This window comes from Myodes glareolus, chromosome 13 (assembly GCF_982192425.1).
Source record: "Myodes glareolus chromosome 13, mMyoGla1.1, whole genome shotgun sequence".
Taxonomy (NCBI): Eukaryota; Metazoa; Chordata; class Mammalia; order Rodentia; family Cricetidae; genus Myodes; species Myodes glareolus.
In genome coordinates, this window is record NC_142038.1 from 20,413,832 (window position 1) to 20,432,837 (window position 19,006).

General features: G+C 42.7%; 1 protein-coding gene across 5 annotated transcripts in view; it reads right to left on the reverse strand.

The window, feature by feature from the left end:
• Positions 1–19,006, reverse strand: part of Ldlrad4 (low density lipoprotein receptor class A domain containing 4) — a 320,979-nt gene that overhangs the window by 255,155 nt on the left and 46,818 nt on the right. For 4 of the 5 annotated variants that reach the window (XM_087895936.1, XM_087895934.1, XM_087895935.1 and 1 more), the window contains one exon: positions 6,982–7,034. The exons of the other annotated variant lie outside the window; for it this stretch is intronic. The gene's annotated coding sequence lies outside the window, so the exon portion shown is untranslated. Of the gene's footprint in view, positions 1–6,981; positions 7,035–19,006 lie in introns of those variants that run through there. 5 annotated transcript variants of the gene reach the window in all.

The following is a 19,006-nucleotide window of genomic DNA, read 5'->3' on the forward strand; positions in this document are numbered from 1 at the left end:
AAATCAAATTTCACAGTCCTTTGGGGGCACAACTCAGCGCTATGTTCACTTACTTAGAAAACTCCTTGAAGACAATTTTAGGCTCGGGTGGGTGAATTTAAGGAGAATGCATGTGAGTTAAAAAGGCAAATCAAGTGCGCCCACACTTCCACGGGCCTCAGGAGAGGGCTTTCTCCTTCTTTAAACTCGTAGCCAGTGTGCCAAACGACAGTGGGAAAATCACCAACAGTAAGACAGCAACACCAAGGCATTTTCCAGCACCATCCAGTTAACAGACAGCTCACACACATGAACACCTCCAAAGCACAAATATCCATGAGATGCACCAAGCACTCCAATGAACACTTGCCATCGACCCTGGGAGAGTCGATCACAAGGGTTCTAAGTGTGTAGACACCTACTAGTGAAATTCACTCAGAAAAGAACTATGTATAAGTTGAACACAACTCAGCCGTATAGACAGGAACTAGACCCACCCTGCTGCCAAAGGCAGGTTGCTGTGTAACGCCTGATGGTCAGCACCACGGGTTGGGGGTGGGGCTCTAAGCGTGGAAAGTCATTTTAAATTGAGGGATCTGTGTACATGAGTGAAAAAGTATCCTTCCTAATGCTCCCAATCAGGAGCCTTGGTGAATCTCAAGCATACATTTCTTTTTTTTTTTCAAGTCCAGATAACGTGTATTCAGAGTCCCTCCAGGGAGACCCTCATCTAGTAATGTCATTGGACAAAAGTTGGATTGCATTGGCTTGACTCACCAGATACTGTTCTAGACCAGGCGTGCGAGCAGGCATGAGAGAGGGAGGATGGAGAAAAAGAGGTCAGGGTTGTCCCGGCCCAAAGAACACCAGTGTGGAGTTTGTTAGAAACAATGAGTCACACCTTTCGGTAAATTAGAAAGAAAACAATTTAAAACATGGAAAAGTGTTACGGGACACCTGACCTTTTCAAAAAGGATCAGATGTTTTCACTCGATGTCAGGAAACATCGGATGAAGCCTGTCAACTAGGCAGGATCGAAATCACTAACATCAGTCACGAGTCAACACAACAGAGGTAAAGACACATTTGCGGGGGAAGCAAACAGCAACCTAGCCCCACCGGGACTAGCCCTGAATCTAACCTTAGACTAAAACTACCAGGTGGGTGGTAGTGGTACATATGCCTTTAATCTCAGTACTTGGGAGGCAGAGGCAGGTGGATCTCTGTGAGTTCGGGGTCAGCATGGTCTACAAGAGTTAGTCCCAGGACAGGCTCCAAAGCTACACAGAGAAACCTGGTCTTAAAAAAGATGACCAAGTTACCAAACCACGTAGCTACCATCTAAATGGTAGTTACAATCTACCATTACCTCCATTTTACCTCCATGTAACCCCAAGTTTCCAAAATAAGTGCATTGACACACAAATGGAAAACAAAGGCAACGTAAGAGTGGCCAACCACCTCAGGCCGACCAGCCCCATCACAAACTCTGCTTCACAGGCATCAGAAAGCACCTTGAACTCTGCTCACCTCTGAACTACATAAACCCGAGGGTGGGTCCTAAAAACCGTCCAATCGGAGAACAGGGTATGGCGCTACAAACATAAAGCCTGAGAGCCTGAAGAAATGCAAAATATTTCAGTGAGCTGGTTCTCGGTCTCTCTTCCTTCAACTTACCCCAACCCAAGTTCCAAAGAAATAACTGAGAGCTGTCACAGTAGAAGGCACGAATATAAATATAAATGAAATGAAAATACAAACATGACTATTATGTATTGCATGGAAGAGAGAATCACAGTCAAAAGTCTCGAGTGAAGGGTATGGCTAAGCTGGGGTCTTTTCTAGGAGCCATGGGGGCAAGTTCTCATCTTTACCTCAAAAGACACACACCTGTTCATCCAAAGACAGAAACATTTTCTTCCATGAGAAGTCACAAATAATGGACGGTACCTTGTTGGGTTGTCATCTTTTGAAATTCAGACAGGCCTGTTTGTCTGTGACAATGACTTGTTCCTTTTTATTTAAATGTTGTTGCTGCATGTGAGTAAGTGAGTGCAGACACAAGCATCCCAAGGCATACGTATAGAAGTCGAGAGGCAACTTCCTGAAGTCTCTTTTCCACTGTGGGATGCAGGGGCCAAACTCAGATTATCAGACTATCAGGCAATGCCATCAAGTACTGAGTCAGTACACAGTGTGAGGGTCTTTCTCTTTCTCTCTCTCTCTCTCTCTCTCTCTCTCTCTCTCTCTCTCTCTCTCTCTCTGTCTTTGTCTCTGTCTCTCCCCACCTCCACCCCTTGAAGTAAGGTCTTCCTTTATAACCTAGGGCTAGCCTTAAACCCAGGGTAATCCTACTGTTTTAGCCTTCTGGTAGCCTGCTGAAAAGAACACTTTCTCTTTTTTAAGTACCCAAATTATACTGAGATATCTCGGTGTACCTAATCTTCACCAGTACAGGAAGACAAACTCAAGTGCACCTCACCTCATCCCTTCTCGGTACTACATATCTAATTCTGTGCAGTAGTGAAACTCTAGGTAGGAAGATAATGTCTGTGATCGTATCCACAAGGCTGTCTTTCTGTGGCCTCCATCCTGACGGTAAAGCAGCGTTACTGCTCCAGGCATTTTCTGGTCCCCACCGTCTACCACCAACACCCTTGTCCCAACTTAGCACACTCTGTGCGCCATCCATTCTAGAGGCATTGCTGCGTCTCATTCACAGACTGCCTCCTGAAGCCATTTCAGGTAAAGTGCTACTTCTGATGAAATGGGTACTTCTCAGCACCCAGTCTGCCAGGACGTAGGAGATATTCTGTCCAAGGTAGAATAAGCAGCCATCTGTGTCTTCTGTGTGCCGCTGTGCACTCTCCAAGAGACTTGTCCCTCAAGTCGTGTTCCTACCATATGCCACTCACCAATGTGCCACCCACGCAAAGGTATCCAGACAAAAAGGGACTCATAAAGAACACTGTGAGGTTTCTGTGGCGGTCTAAACCCAAATGCATGCGCCCAAATGCCTCCCTGTTTTTACTCATCTCCTTCCTGCTGATAATGGAGCCTACAGACTCTAGAACAGTAAAACAAGCCTTTCACTTTATTATCTCCTTATATAAGAACGCTGAACTGCCGCTGAAGAGAGAGGGGCTGACTTGCTCATTTGAAAGGAGTGGGCTGTCAAAAGGGGGCTGAGAACACGTTTCCAGACTTGAGGGGCCTCTAGGGCAAGAGAGGGGTCCCAGATGACAGCAAGCAAAGGAAGAGGGACATCAGTCCCACAGTTACAAATTTCTTTCTGTCAACCACATGAACAGGCTTAGCGGATTCTTTCCCATGAAGAGCATAGTCTATCTATAACTTCAGCCCTATGAGAGCTGAGCGGAATGAGCTGCACGGAACACCAGACAGTCAACTCGGTCATGGAAACGATGTGTGCTGCTTTAAAGCACCAAGTTTATTCAAAAAAAACTGTTATTCAGAAATATAAAATGAACACAAGTAATTTTATACATAAAATATGTATTCCAATATTAAATGCATATTAACTGCCTTATCCATCAGCTGTGAATAATTTTTCTCACACACCTATAAAACCCCTACGGGAAAGAACTACATACATTACTAGTATCCTGAACTCACAGGATACTTTATGTTTTGCACTTATGTTTTGCACGTGTGACTGTGTGAGAATATCATGCATGGGAAATTGCATATTAGAGCCAGAGGACAACCCTGGGTGCCATACTCATAAAATAATTTGCTTCCTTTGAGACAGGCCCTCTCAATGGCCTGAAAAACCAGCAAGGAGGCTAGCCCGGCCAACCCGAGGGCCTTGAGGAGCCTCTTGTCTCTGCCTCCCCAGCACTGGAATTGTAAGCAGCCCATCAGATGCTCAGTGTTTTTCTATGAGATCAAACTCCATGCTTGTGAGGCAAACACTTTACATACGTAGCCATTCCGCGGGGTTAGTTTTTAACTTCAGCAATGATGATCAGTCAGCTTCTACAGAACACAATATGGTCATCATAGCAAATGAATGAGTTCAGTCCTTCAAAGCAAAGTTCAAAGATTCAAGTTTAATTTCGAAATAGGCTGAAAGATATTTAGCCCCACAATTTTACCCGTGAACTCGAGTCAGTGCTCAGAAATGTTCTCTCAGAAAGTGGGAAGATTCAAGTGTAGAGAAAAGGAGCAGAGGAACTGAGAAACCTGGGCTTGACCCAGGGTAGAGTGCATGCATGCAAGCAAAACTGAAGAGCAGGTGAAGAGCCAGACGGGACCCCCTCTGATCCAAGGGAAGGTGCCCCAGGGTACACCAAGGCTCGGAAATACAGTGAGGGCTGTGGGAGCAAGGAGCAGGCCGGAGACGAACCAGAGTAGGAGCCCAGGTACAGAGAAACCCATAACACAAAGCAGAGGTGAAAAGCGGCCCAGATATGTGGGGACCTGCAACACACATCAGAGGCTGTGAGAACAAGCAGCTAGCTGGACCTGACCCAGGGTAGGACGCTAACTTAGTATTAACTCTCCAAACATTGTAATTGTCTCCGTGCCAAAAAAAAAAGAAAAAAAAAACTTGGGAAGAAAAAAGGGCAGAAGGGAGGTAGAAAAAGGAAGGAAAGAAAAACTCACACAGTCAACCAACTTCTGATGCAAAAGTCTCAGCGCCGAAACAAACACAGAGAAAAAAGACGGCATGTCTCGTCCAAAAATTACCAACTCCATAGCAATGAGCCACAATGAGAGTGACACAGGAGACCTTCCAGACAAAGAATCCAAAGGAATGGTTATAAAGAGGTTCAAACAGCTCAAAGACATGAGCATGCTCCAAGAGCACAGAAACAAACAGCTGAATCAAATAAAGAAGTCAATTCAAAATATGAAAATAGAATTCAATAAAAAGAGAGAATTTCTAAAGCAAAGCCAAAAGGAAATGATGGAAACAACGGCCTACTTCAGCAGAATACGAAGCTCAATGGACAGCCTCCCCAACAGAATTAATCCATCATGTGGAGAGGAAAACTTTAGGGCTTGAAAGCAAGGTAAGATAATTAGATCATTAGTTCAAGATCAATGACAACTTTTAAATGTATGCATGAACAAAACATGGGAGGACTTTGGGACACCATGAAAACACCACATCTAGGAACTGTGGGCATGGAAGGAGAAAACTTCTTCCAAAGGCATAGAAAGTGCTTTCATTAAAAATCATACAAGAAAATTCCCCAAATCTAGAGAAAGATATGACCATCCAGGTACTGCTATACTTAACAAAACTGTCATAACTAAAGGAGAAATAAAAACTTCCCATGACAAAAATAAAGGATTTTATGACCACTCATCCAGCTCCACAGATGTACTGAAAGGACTTGGGACTGAAGGGAAAAATATGCACACCAAAAGACCACGGAGAGATAATACCAGGACAGCTGGTGAAAAAAAAAAAGTTTAAGAAAAAAATCACAAAAGCAAGAAAGTGACAAGAACTAAATCACATCTTTTAATAATAACTCTGAATATTAACAGTCTCAAATCCCCCAACAAAAACCTAACAGAATGGTTTAAAGATAGGATTTGTCTTTTGCTGCCTCCAAGAAACACTGCTTACCATCAAAGACAGACACAACCTAAGGATAAACGTTCAGAATCCGAGCAAAGGGAACAAGGAAATGAGCATGGGTAGCCATTGTCATAGCTAAAAATATGGACTGCAAATCCAAATTACTCAGAATAGACAAGGAGCATCACTTCATGCTCGCCAAAGAAATAACCCATCAAGGGTATATTAAAATTCAAAACACGTATATCTCAAAACAAAGGTACACTCAATTTTATAAAGTAAATGCATAAATATAAAGTAAATAAAGACATAAAGCCGCAGTTTGACCTCAGGGCGGTGTCAGTGAAGTGACGTCACACACCCTTCATGCCAACAGACAGGAAACTCACACCGAGAGAGAGAGGCACTGAAGATAAATGACGTCACAACCTGGATGGATATGACACACATCTGCAGAACATCTCACTCAAACACTAAGAATTCACGTTTTCGCAGCAGCACATGGGACGTTCTCCAAAACAGATCACGCACTGTGACACAAAGCAAGACTCAGCAGCATAGGAAAATGGGAATAGCATCCTGTGTGCTTTCTGACCACAGTGAAGTAAAGCTAGGTAGCAACAGCAGGAAAAACTACAGAACGTACACAAAGATAGAGAACACGCTAGTGAATGGTAAAGAAGTCACCAAAGAGATCAAAATGGAAATTTAAAAAAAAATCTTAAACTAGTTGAAAATGAAACAATAAGGCAATTTTCAGGAAAGTTCATAGCACTGTCTGCCTCCAAAATTCAGAAAGAACACAAATAGCCAACTTAATGATACAAGAACAAACCTAAACCAGAATCAACTGATGGGAGAAAATCATTAGGCTCACAGCAGAAATTTATATGAAAATAAATGAAATAGAAATTAAAATTACCAAAAAAATAAATTCTTCTTTGAAAAGATAAAAAAAAGACTGAGAAAAATCCTTAGCCAATTTTATCAAAAGAAAGATGTAGGATCCGCATAAAATTAGACATGTCAAGGCAGACATTATGATGCCAATGGAATTTATAAAAATAACAAAAATAATCCTTAAAAATAAACCTATATTCTGGGGCTGGAGAGATGTCTCAGTAATTAAGAGCACTGGCTGCTCTTTCAGACGCTCTGTACTCAATTCCCAGCACCCACATGACAGCTCACAACTGTCTATAGTTCTAGTTCTAGGGTATCTAACACCTTCACAACAATGAAAAATAAAAGGTTTTTTTAAAAAAAAAATCTGTGTTCCACTAAACTGGAAAAACTGCAAGAAATGGATGCTTCTAGAAATCTATGACACACCAAAATTAACCCAAATTTGAAATAAACAATTTAAACAGCTCTATAGCTAACAATGAGACTGAAGAAGCAAATAAATTATCCCAACTAAGACATATATGGACCAAACAACTTACTACAGAATTCTCTCAGACCTTCAGAAAATGGCACTGATACCACTTCAGTTATCCTATAAAACAGAAAAAGAAAGGCAGCCTCAGGCTCTGAAAAAGCTAGTATTAATGACAGCAAAACTAGATAAAGATACCACAAAAAAATTACAAAATTGCAGCTCAATCTCCTGATGAATAAAGATTAAAAATTCACAATAAGGTATTTTTGAACAGAATTTAAGGTTACATCAGAAAGATCACTCATCATAATCAGGCTGGCTTCATTTCAGAAATGCAGGGATGGTTCCATATATGTGCAATAATAAATGTCATTGATTCCATATACATACATCAATAAACATGATTCAATACATCGCTGGACTCAAAGTCAGAAATCTCGTGATCACCCCAGTCCATTGACAAAATCCAGTATCTCTTCATGAGAAAAGGATGGGAGGGTCACATTATAGCATAATAAAGGCTATCTACAACAAATTTATTAACAACACCATGCTCAACGGGGGTGGCCTCAAAGCATCCAGCCAACACAAGGATGTCCACTCTCCTTACTTCCCTTAATACAGTCCTTGAAGTCTTAGCTTGAGCAGTAAGACGAAAGGATGAAATAAAGAGGATACAGAGAGGAAAAGTGGTATCTCTTTGCAGATGATAGAACTCTAGGCGTGCAGGAGGACCCCACTAGGAAACTCCTGCCACTGATAAATGCATTCAGTGAAGTGACAGGGTTCAAAATTAACCCACAAAAGTTAGTGACCGTTCTATACACCAAAGATAAACACGCTGAAAAAAGAACTCGGGGAAACATCCTGAACACATCAGCCACCAAAGGATTCAATACCTGAAAATGAATCTAACCAAGGAGCCAAAAGACCTCTATAGTAGAAACTACACTGAAGAAAGAAACTGAGGGTCAATGGAAGAAGGAAGCATCACCCATGTTCATGAAGAATTAATATTGTGGAAATCGACATCCTACCAAAAGCAATCGTCAAACTCTGTGCATCTCTATGAAAATTCTGGGGATATTCCTCAAAGACAGAAAATAAAATAATAATCTTGAAATTCACATAAAAGCACAAAAGACTAAAGACAGCCAAAGCAATCCTGAGCAAAGACAATGCTGCTGGAGAGATGACCCTACCTGACTTCAACTTACACTACAGAGCCATAGTAACAAACGGAGCAGGAGACCAGCAGAAAAACAGATTCACAGACCAATGAACTGGGATAGAGGGCTCAGAAATGCCCGACACACATAGGAGAAGAGACAGCATCTTCAACAAATGGTGCCAGGATATTGGCTATCAACAATGGAGCATGAAGCTCAATTCTTATCTCTCACCCTACACAAAACTCAACTCCCATCAAGTCAAGGGCCTCAGCGTCAGACACGACACTCTGATACTGCTAAAGAAAAAATGAGGAAGGCTTCAATATACAGGCACAGCAAGGACTCTCTGAACAAACATTTTTAGGAATTCCCTGTCTCCAGTCAGTTTATTCACACTCTACTGGATAGCTTCACACCCATTCCCAATCACGTGGCCCTCGTTACACCCAGTGTAACAAACAAAACAAAAAACTTGAAAGGGGGATGGGAACTCAGTGGGAGAAATGAGGTTCAGTGGATGCTGGAGAAAGAACAGAGGGGATCTATGCATGACCAGAATATTTTATATGCACATCAAAAATTATCAAAGAATAAATTAATAAAACAAAGAAATGTATCCCAGTAAGCCAAACTTTTATCAAATATCATCTTTGTCATTTTATTATCTAACAGCACAAGGTTAAAAACAAAAAGTTCCTTACAAAAAGGTCCAAAGAAAGACTTGATTCATTTTCAATTTCCTTTCATATCAGTAAATCTTTAATTCCTAAACAAATCCCTGTGAGGGCCCAATGATCTGGTTATAATTCAAAACAAGATTCTGATACAGTCTATTAAAGAGCTATTTTAAAAACCTTGTAAGATTTTTAAAAATAGAATATTTTTAAATCTTTTAACTAAGATCGTGTTTCAATTCTGTTTAAAAGTTGGGTTCAGGGTTGGTGAGATGGATCAGTGAGCAAGGGCTCTTGCTGCCAACCTGTATCACCTAAGTTCAGTCTCCAGAACCCAACCAGAGTGCAGAGAGAACCAACTCCCACAAGAATATCTTCAGACTTATACACATGTACACACTGTGGTACACATCCATCCACATACATATACATACCAAAAAAATTAAATAAATTTTAAATATTTTTGGAAAAAAAAAGACTAAAAAAAGGTGATGGCTTCAGAGGGTAAAAGCGTTTACCATATGAACCTGACAACTTGAATTAATCTCCGAAACTTATTATAGAAGAAAATCAGCCCCCAAACACTGTGCTGTGACCACCACATACACACCATTGCAGGTACACACTTGCACCCCCACACACAATAATAAAAAATGTTTAAGTTGAATGCATAAGTATTTTCAGAGCTCCATTACTCTCAAGTAAAAAAAAAAAATATGTTTTTACAATAAAGACAAATAAACCCTGACTAAAGTTCTACCGTGTACATTTTTTGAAAGGGCTGATTTCAATATAGTTAAAGTACTTCAAAGTGAAAATACAAACTTTATTCATTACAGAAACCTATCACAATCTCCAAAAGTCTGTACTCAGGAACTTATTATGTACTCCCAGCCCTTCATAAATCACTCAGTACATGAACATTACCCTCTCAGACATCAGGATTCTCACATCCAAGCCAAGAAAAACTGAAAACATCAGTTCTGTAACACAAGGCTGAGAATTTCAACAAACTCACCTCTTCCCAGCCTAACTTCAACTCTCTGGGGCCCCTCTGTAGCTGTGAAAACAGCAATAACCCACAGATTAGGGTCCTCTTGAGGAGGCAGGTGGTGAGCTGGCAGGGAACCAGCATCCCCACAGAGGAAGAAACAGACTTATGCTACAGATGATAGGTCCCAGGTCAGAATGCAGGCCTACCACCTACCCAGGTTTTCTCTTTCCTTCCTTCTACAGAATTCACCATGCCTTTCCTAGAATCCCCCAGCACACGCTCAACACAAAATCCAGAGCTTCCCAGCAAAAAGGACTACGCATGATTTTACTAAGAAAACCAGGGTTTCAGAGAAAGAAACAAGAGAATACGCACAGTCATGCACAGGAAGTGCCGGCTGGGCTCCTCATGTACATACCCTGCTGCTCAAAGTATTTGAGGAATCCACACGTGGCTTTCCAACGTAATAAAATACAGTCCTGTGGGGCCGATAATCTCGCTAACCCCAAACCATCTCCTGAAAGACATGTTCCTGACATGTTTGTGGGCAGGAGAGCCTATGAGGCATAAGGAACAGGCAGGATGGGCTGGTACTCCTGGAATTAACAGGTGGCAAGGACTTTTCTTGCCACAAGACAAAGTTGCATGGAAGGAACAATACAAAAGCAGCAAGGAGAAGTCAGCCCCGTTCTCCCTTACCTTCTCTGTTGTCTGTTTCTTGGCAGTGTTCAGGACAGAACCCAGGGCCTCACACATGCAAGCAAGCAAACAAACTCTCTACTTCTGAAGTTAGGCTGGGAAGAGGTGAGTTGGTTGAAATTCTCAGCCTTGTGTTACAGAACTGATGCTTTTAGTTTTTCTTGGCTTGGGTGTGAGAATCCTGATGTCTGAGAGGGTAATGTTTACGGAGTGATCTATGAAGGGCTGGGAATATGTACAACTCAGAGTTTTAGTCTGGTTTGGTGTATTTTCTGTTTTGTTTTTGTTTTGTGTTTGTTGTTTTATTTTGGGGGCAGGGCCTTTCTGACGTGGGATTCCCCTCTGTATGCTGTGAATACCACTGGTTAATAAAGAAACTGTCTTGAGCCTGTGATAGGGCAGAAAAAAATTAGGTGGGGAAAACTAAACTGAATGTTGGGATGTAGCATGAGGGGGCCAGCTTGTTGGGGTTTCTGTCCTGCCCAGTACCCCACAGCCGGCAAATCCCAAAGAGAAATCACACACAGGACTCCATAAGGTTATAAACTGATTGGACCATTAGGTCAGGCTTCTTATTAGCCCTTGTAACTTATATTAACCCATTATTCTGATCTATTTTAGCCATATGGCTTGGTACCTTTTCCAGCTGTCAGCTTCACATGCTGCCTCTTCGGTGGTCTGCGCAGGAATGGAGGGAGCTTCCAGCTTCCCAGAATTCTCCCAGTCTCTTTGCTCCACCCCTACTTCCTGTCTGGCTTTCCCGCCTATACTGCCTGCCTGGCCAATCAGCATTTTATTAAAATACTATTGACAGAATACAGACAATTCTCCCACACCATTGGGAGAAGGAAGGCAGAGTTTAGAGAAGCCTTGTAGCCCTGTTGGAGCCAGATAGAACTTTACCTGGTAAGTCACAGCCACGTGGCAATACACAAATTTCTAGAAATGGGTTAAATTAATATGTAAGAGTTAGCCAATAACAAGCTAGAGCTAATGAGCCAGGCAGTGATTTAAATAATATAGTTTCTGTGTGATTATTTCGGGTCTGAGCTGTTAAACAGCCGGGAACAAACAAGCAGCCTTTTTCCTACACCTTCCAGGATAGCCTCAGCTGGCCTGGAATTTGCTCTAAAGTCCAAACTCATCTTAAACTCAGTGATCCTCCTGCCTCTGAGTCATGAATATTGAGATTACTGGGGTACTTGGCAAGTAGAGGGTGCAGACAGGGGGTAAGCTTGCCACAATTTATGTGGTGGTCATAGAGTAACTTCTATGGATTGGTTCTCTCCTTCCATAACCTGTGTTCCAAGATGAAACCCAAGTTACAAGGGTTGGCAGTAAGTGCTCTTACCCACTGAGCTGTCCTGAAATTTATTCCTGGTTTTCTCAGCATCCTCACCCCATCAAGAAGAAGAAGAAACTTGTAGAGGAAAGAGGAAGCTAGAAGAGACTTCCTTCCCGGCCCTGAAATGAGATTTGCTCTAACTAATGACTAACTCCCATGAAGTAGAACATTTTAGGATATGATGAAGCCTTAAAACAAAAGCGCTATTTCATGCAAATTAGAACTTGGGATAATGGGGGGAGGGGGTGGCTATTTCCAGAATCAGTGTCACAGGAAAGACAAGGAAAAGGAAAAGAGGTGTCCTTCCCCAAACCTGTTTTAGTTTATGCCATTTTTATTTCAGAAATATTAAAGATAGGTTCTTCAGCGCCCCGTCTCAGACACAGCAACACATCTGGATTCCTGTCAGACACAAAAGCGTGTATGCAACCACTTCATTCCTTGACTCCACCTATGCTAGATGCTGGTGGCTGAAGCCATCTTTTTTTAAACTGGTCCGGAACGACTGCTCGGCAGCTTTCTCTCACAGGACTGCATTATTTCAGAGTGACCAAACATTGAGAAATGGTAATTACGGGTTCAGCTTGTCCGAGGCTCAGAGGCTCTGCAGGACTCTCACACACTATGCTTTGCCTCAGGAAAGAGCCACAGCCAGAGAGGTCTAAGTCACAGAATGGCAAGGAAATGCTCCAACTGCTTCCCTGCTCGGAATCCCCCACACCACCTAGTACACACATGTGGCCATGCTGCTACGGTCACTGCACATAGCCCCCACCTCTGGCTGACCATCCTCACTGTGGCTACAAGTCTGAACACCTGCTTCTAAAGAACACAAAGGCAACCACTTCGTTAATCTAATACTTATTCCACGATTATATACATTAATATGCATTATATGTACAACGTATATTAATATACCTTACTGTACAATGTGGCTACAAGGGGCAACGAATGGACACTAACCTGATGAGAAAGCACAAAAGGGATTCAAAAGCCAGAGACATCACCTATTGGGCCTAGACTGAGTTTTTATCCTCGAAATGAAGGGCCTCGTCAAAGTAGATACAATAATGAAATGTCCCATTTTGCACTGTAACAGCTGTCTTTCTGGACCTCAGAACACAGGGCTCAGGGTCCTTCCTGGTATCCATGAGTGCCCACTTGCCTCAAAACCCTGACAACCATCAGGAACACTTAAGGCTGGACCTTGCAGCTGAGGCACTGCACGCTTCATTGGACAGTGGACAAGACTGTCCTCCAAAGTATGTGAGAAGACAGAAGCAGGGCAGAGGCCTCATGCTGGAGCCTCCCTGGCTCTTCTCCATTCAGCCACCGTCTTCCACCAAGGAAAACGCAGGCCACCTACCCTATGCAAACAACAGCCCAGTGCCCTGGCCTCCCAGCACGTGTGGCTTTAATACCTTATCCAGGGGAGCTCAGAAACTCCACCTCTGAAGCCATTTAAAAGGAAAACAGAACAAGGCCACCCCTAGGTGATGCCATAGTGTTGGGAAGAATTACAGCCAACAGGACATTCCCAAGTCCTGCACCAAAAACACAAAGCTCAGGGGCTGGAGAGATGGCTCAGCAGTTAAGAGCACTGACTGCTCTTCCAGAGGTCCTGAGTTCAATTCCCAGCAACCACATGGTGGCTCATAACCATCTGTAATGAGATCTGGTGCCGTCTTCTGGCCTATAGGCAGGATACTGTATAAATAAATTAATAAATCTTTAAAAAAAAAAACTCCATACATGTTAGCGTGCAGAGGCACACAGATACACCACTGGGGCAAGTCACAATGCACACGGGAGGAAATGAAAATGGGTTTCTTTTGTTTTTTGTTTTATAACCAAAACGTGGTGGCATCGTTTAAGTGACCTTCGAGGCCAATCGAGAATGCTTTCTAGTTGATCACAACGGAAGACTCAAGACCAATGGATGAAGATAGTATATCTGCCCTGCAGGTCCCTACAAGGGGTAGGAAGAGACCACGATGTCTTTATGTTCTGTCCTAAACAGCCATGCACTTAAGTGCTGTGCACAGCAGCACATGTATGGATCCCAGAGAACTAGCTGATAATGCCAAGGATTCTAGAACCTGTTCTAATTAACCTTCTCCAGCCCTGCACACTTACGAGTTCTTCAGCATCTATCCGCCCAACCCTCCTCCAGGCTTACTTGGGACTCATCTACTAAATGAAGTTCCACCCCTCCTCTGCATCCTCCTTCCCCACCCTGACCCCCAGCATAACCGTATCGCCATAGCTGGCATTCCTAAAGAAGACACCTCAGCAGAAACTTCAAAGTACAGCTCCCAACACTTAAAAAGTTCAAACCCCGACCTCTTGGTAAGATAGCAGACCTGGTCTCAAAATAACAGACTTCACTAGCATGAACCCGTGATCATTCGTGATCATGTATGCAATAGAAATTTGTATCTACATATTCATATAGGGCTATGATATCAAATATATACATAGACAAACAAGTATAATTTTCAAATTTTGGAAAACATACTTAACCCTCCAGCCTAAAAGACATTCCATCTACGGTTGCAGGTCCTTACTTCAGTATCGTTGTAATCTATTGAAACAATTTCTGAGCCAATGAAATTTGACATTCAGAGAAAAATAAGCTCTGGCCTGCCTATAAATTTAACTGTTATTTCTAGCCTTGTCTTGCAAGACTCATGAACCCAAAAAACAGAGAGCCAAACAAACCTCACTCACCTATACTACTAGTGTGTGGATTTTTCTAATAAATTGAAATCCAATATTCTGAAATAGTGAACTTTTCTAATGAATCTGGAATCCAATATTCTGAAATAGCTTAACAAAAGCACGTTTTACTGCCACAGCATCATTGCCTTGGCTTTCACAGCTTAATAGCTTGTAAATGGTCATTCCAGTAGGCTTAGCATCAGCTCAACTTTGCACACCAGCAAAGGCCAGTTGGGCTTCTGCAAGCCTGCAGTGAGCCCCAAGGCTGTGGGTTTTTGGTTTTGTTTTTTTGGGTTGTTGATTTTTTGTTTTTTGTTTGGTTGGTTGGTTGGTTGGTTGGTTTTTTATTTTGTTTTTGTTTATTTATTTTGTTTTTTTTCGAGACAGAGTTTCTCTGTAACTTTGGAGCCTGTCCTAGAACACATTCTTGTAGACCAGGCTGGCCTCAAACTCAGAGATCTGCCTGCCTCTGCCTCCGGAGTCCTGAGATTAAAGGCGTGCGCTGCCACCACCACCCAGGTAGGCTCTGTGTTTCTAACAAGCTCCCAGGAAATGTGAGGCACAACTGAGTTCCCTAACAATGCACCTTAGGCCATAGGTAGGACTGCAGGGCAAGCAGCAGGTTCAACTTTCCTAGAGATGTGCGTTCGAATTGAGAGCAGCAAGAGCCTGCTGTGACTGATGCTTAGGCAGCATCCAGCAGCATGCTATGCAGACGACTCCTTAATGGGAAGGGGTGTACAGGAATAGCGGGGTGCGAGCAGTAAGAACAGGCAAGAGAGTACGGCAGTATGGACATCAACTCTGGACGTGGTCTGGTACAAAAACCTTATCCATTCAGGGGAGGGAAACAAGCACATGTGTGGGAGGAACTTACACTGCCAGTTCTGCTGATGGTCTTGGCTTAGGCTTTTAGCTAGAAACACACTGATATCCACTGAACTCATCATTCAGACTGGCTTTATCATGTGAGGGAAAATGATCATCTACCCTATTTTGTTCAAAAAGCACATAGTTTCCAAACATTCCTTTATCAACTGACAATTCTAATCAAAACTAGACACATGCTTGTACTGCCTCATTAAGAGTTGCAGAGCACAGCATCTGACTGTAAGGACAAGCAAGTACTGTTTTGTAGGCCCGCTACTCGCATTCTATTGGGTCACAAGTTTTGCTTTTTTTTCTTTTTTTTTCTTCTTAATTACCAAGTTCCTCTTGCTTGTACAATATTATTAGAAACATTTCCCAGCATTTTCTGCACAGGAACTATGGAAAAATAACAGAGTGGAAGCCCCGCCCATCTCAGAGGCCACTGTTAGTCAACTAGAGTCTGGGCATGCTCTCCCGTGTGCGCTAGACTCAGCCGGTGTAAAAATAAACTTCCAGAAAAGGAAATGCCTACTGGGCAGCCTCTTACTCAGACCCATGAAGCCTTTCCTCATTCTTGTGGGTTTCATTAAAGCTAAGAAGCACCGAGCACTGTAAACTGGTTTGCTACTTTCCATACTTGCTGCCAATTTTCCACTTCTGCAAAACCAATTCCAACTAAATAAATAAATAAATAAAACAGTGAAACTCTCTAGCTCCTCTACAGTCTGAACTATTTGGGTAATGAGATAAAATGGTGCAGGGAAAAAAAAAAAACAGTTGTTGGCAAATAATGTCAATGTTAATTTACTGTTTTTATTTTTTAAAGTCACAGCTTAGTCTCAGAATCATTTCCTCCGCCTGGGTCTGGAAAGTTTTTTAAAAAGGTAGACACTGTCAAACAATTGTCCTGGGTTTGGTTGTTTTAAGGCATTTGTTTTACTACCTCAGAGCTGAAGGAGTTTCTCACGGAAAGCCATCCAAACCACCGACTGGGCTGAGGATTTATACAGATTTATGACAGACCACTGCATAGCTCCTAAGTGGTTTACGGTTCTGCTTTGTGTGCCATGTTCGCCTTAAATAGATATAAAATCTGAAGCTAGAGGCAGAGGAAAGAGAAAAAAGGAAGTCAAAGAGGAAAAAGCTGCACACTAGGGGCCCTGAACTCCAGAGCAGAAGGGGTGCTTCGGCTGCCCAGTGATAGTTACAGGAGTAATAGTAAAGCCCAGCATTTCGCATCCCCCGGCGCATTAAAATATCTCCCTTCCTCGCTGTCTACAGTATGAAACGCAGATATGTAGCAAATCTCCGAGATGCATCAAATTTTCAAGTCCTCCCCGGAAATGTGCCCTCACTGATTCAGAACCCGACTGGGGTGCTACTCGGGTCACCAGAATCCACCGTGAGAAGGAAGACAGCTACAGCTTCAAGACTTTGACACAGTGTGATTGGCCAACCTCCCCCTAATAAAGGGATACTGAGATCAAGAAGGAAGAAATGAGAGCAAGGAGAGAAGCAAGAGGGACAGAAAGGGACAGAGGAAAGAGGAGAGTTGAGCATAGCAAAGAATGCGGAGGTCCAGAACTGGAGGGGAGGAAAGGCAGAGTTCATGCTGTCTGCAACAGGTCATCAGGGGCAACGTGTGCCAGCTTGCGTCACTGAGAATGAAGACACCGACACAACACTACATGCAGTCTCGGCCTTAAGGGGGACATTATCTCTCCATATCCCTGTTTTTAATATGCAAAAATTAAGAAAATGAATAAATGAATGCACTGATCTGACCCTATCACCTTCAGCCGAAGTTTTAAAGGACAGCTGCTGACTCTCAGCGTCTGTCAATCCACATTACATTCTTGCTCTCACTAGGGACCCTTAAAAGGGCTCAACAATTGTCAAATGGTTGCTGTCACCCAGTGTGGACACGGCACCCCCACCTCTGGCTAAAACCTTCTGGAAAAGCAAAAGATGAGAATGAACCAAGGGAGCAGGTGAGCTCCAGGCAGCTTCAGAAATGAGCCTTGCTCCCAGCAAAGTCCCATGGCAGGGAGAGCTAGGTCTGAGTGAAAACAGACAGCTGGTCTCCACGATGAGAACGCGGCACAAGTTGTTTTTAGAAAGTAAATTAACATACGCGAGCTCTGCCCCTGGAAAACTTCACAATCCTGATAAAACTGCCCTCATTCTTCTCAAATTCCACCATAAAATGTGACAGGTGGAGTTGGTGCTGTTAGTTTTTAAATAAATAGATCAGACCACTCTGTGATAACTGCTAATGCTGTGAGCCTGTAATCACACGTGCGCGCGCGCGCGCACACACACACACACACACACACACATAGGGAGGAAGGGGAGCAGGCAGTTCCAATTATCAAAACTGGAGTCTTCAAACACTTCTCTAATGATTTAAAAGTACAGTACAGGGCAAAAGAATTTAAGTGCACGACATGGCTCTACATAACCAGTTATATGCAGTATTTCTAATGGATTTAGCCCAAGAAAGGCAAAAGTACATTTTTGCAAACACGAAAACTAAAAACTGCTAAGTAATTTTTAGAACTGCAACCTGAGAATATTTTGGTCAACATCTCCTTCATGACTCTGTTGACTGTGGCCAAAGTATAAGCCAAAAATCCAGGAAATTACGGCACAAGGAAGAGATTGCATGTAAATGTACAGGAAGGATTGGTTCAGGCAACATAAAGGATTGTCAGTCTCACTGAAACATTTAAAATGTAGCGGTTAGTATTACTCTTATTCAGAATGTTGTGTATTTCATCCTACCTGGAGTTAGTGACATTTCCCCTGAGGGGGAAATGGCACCCTGAAGACAACAGCTCCAAAGACAGAGAAGAGACAGGGTCTAAGGACAGGTCCAAAGACAGGGTCCCAGGACAGGGTTCAGACACAGGTAAGGAGTCTGGCCACCACTGCAGGGCTGGGTGAGGCAAGTCTCCAGTTGCCAGGCTTACGCATAAAAGTTATCACTAGCCAACATCCAAATGGAAAAGCTCCTTCTGCGGCTCTCTTTGGATTTAAGATGAAAAATAAATAAATTCAATAAAAATATTCTTGATCATGCCCACTTCAAACTCTAAACTGCAAAAGGCGGCCACTGGACCGTCAGAATCCTCCCGCTCCTAGGAAGAGGAGCATCACACCAGAAGCAGAGGAGAAAAATCTCCCTCCTCAGACTGCTGCACAGACTTGAGTGTGTAGAGCTTCATGCAGGCTGTGGGAAGTGCAGGCTGTGCCCTCAAGGGTATAGTCATGACAAGAGATGGGCACGGTGAACTAAGAAGACTAGCAGAATGGCTTCTGTGTTTCTGGGTCCAGAGAAGAAATAAGTAAGAGTGCTAAAAATAAACCAGAGAAGATGGTGGGAGAAGTCTTAAAAATATATCAAAAAAGCAAACAACTCAATCAAAAAAAAATGGCCAAAGAACTAAATAGGGAATTCTCCAAAGAACACAGATAATAATAAACATTTTTAAAAAGTGTTCAACACCCTCAGTCATCAGGCAAATGCAAATCAAAACTATTTTGAGAGTTTATCTCATGCCCATCAGAATGGTTATCATCAAGAAAACAAATGTGAAGAAATGCTGGCAAGA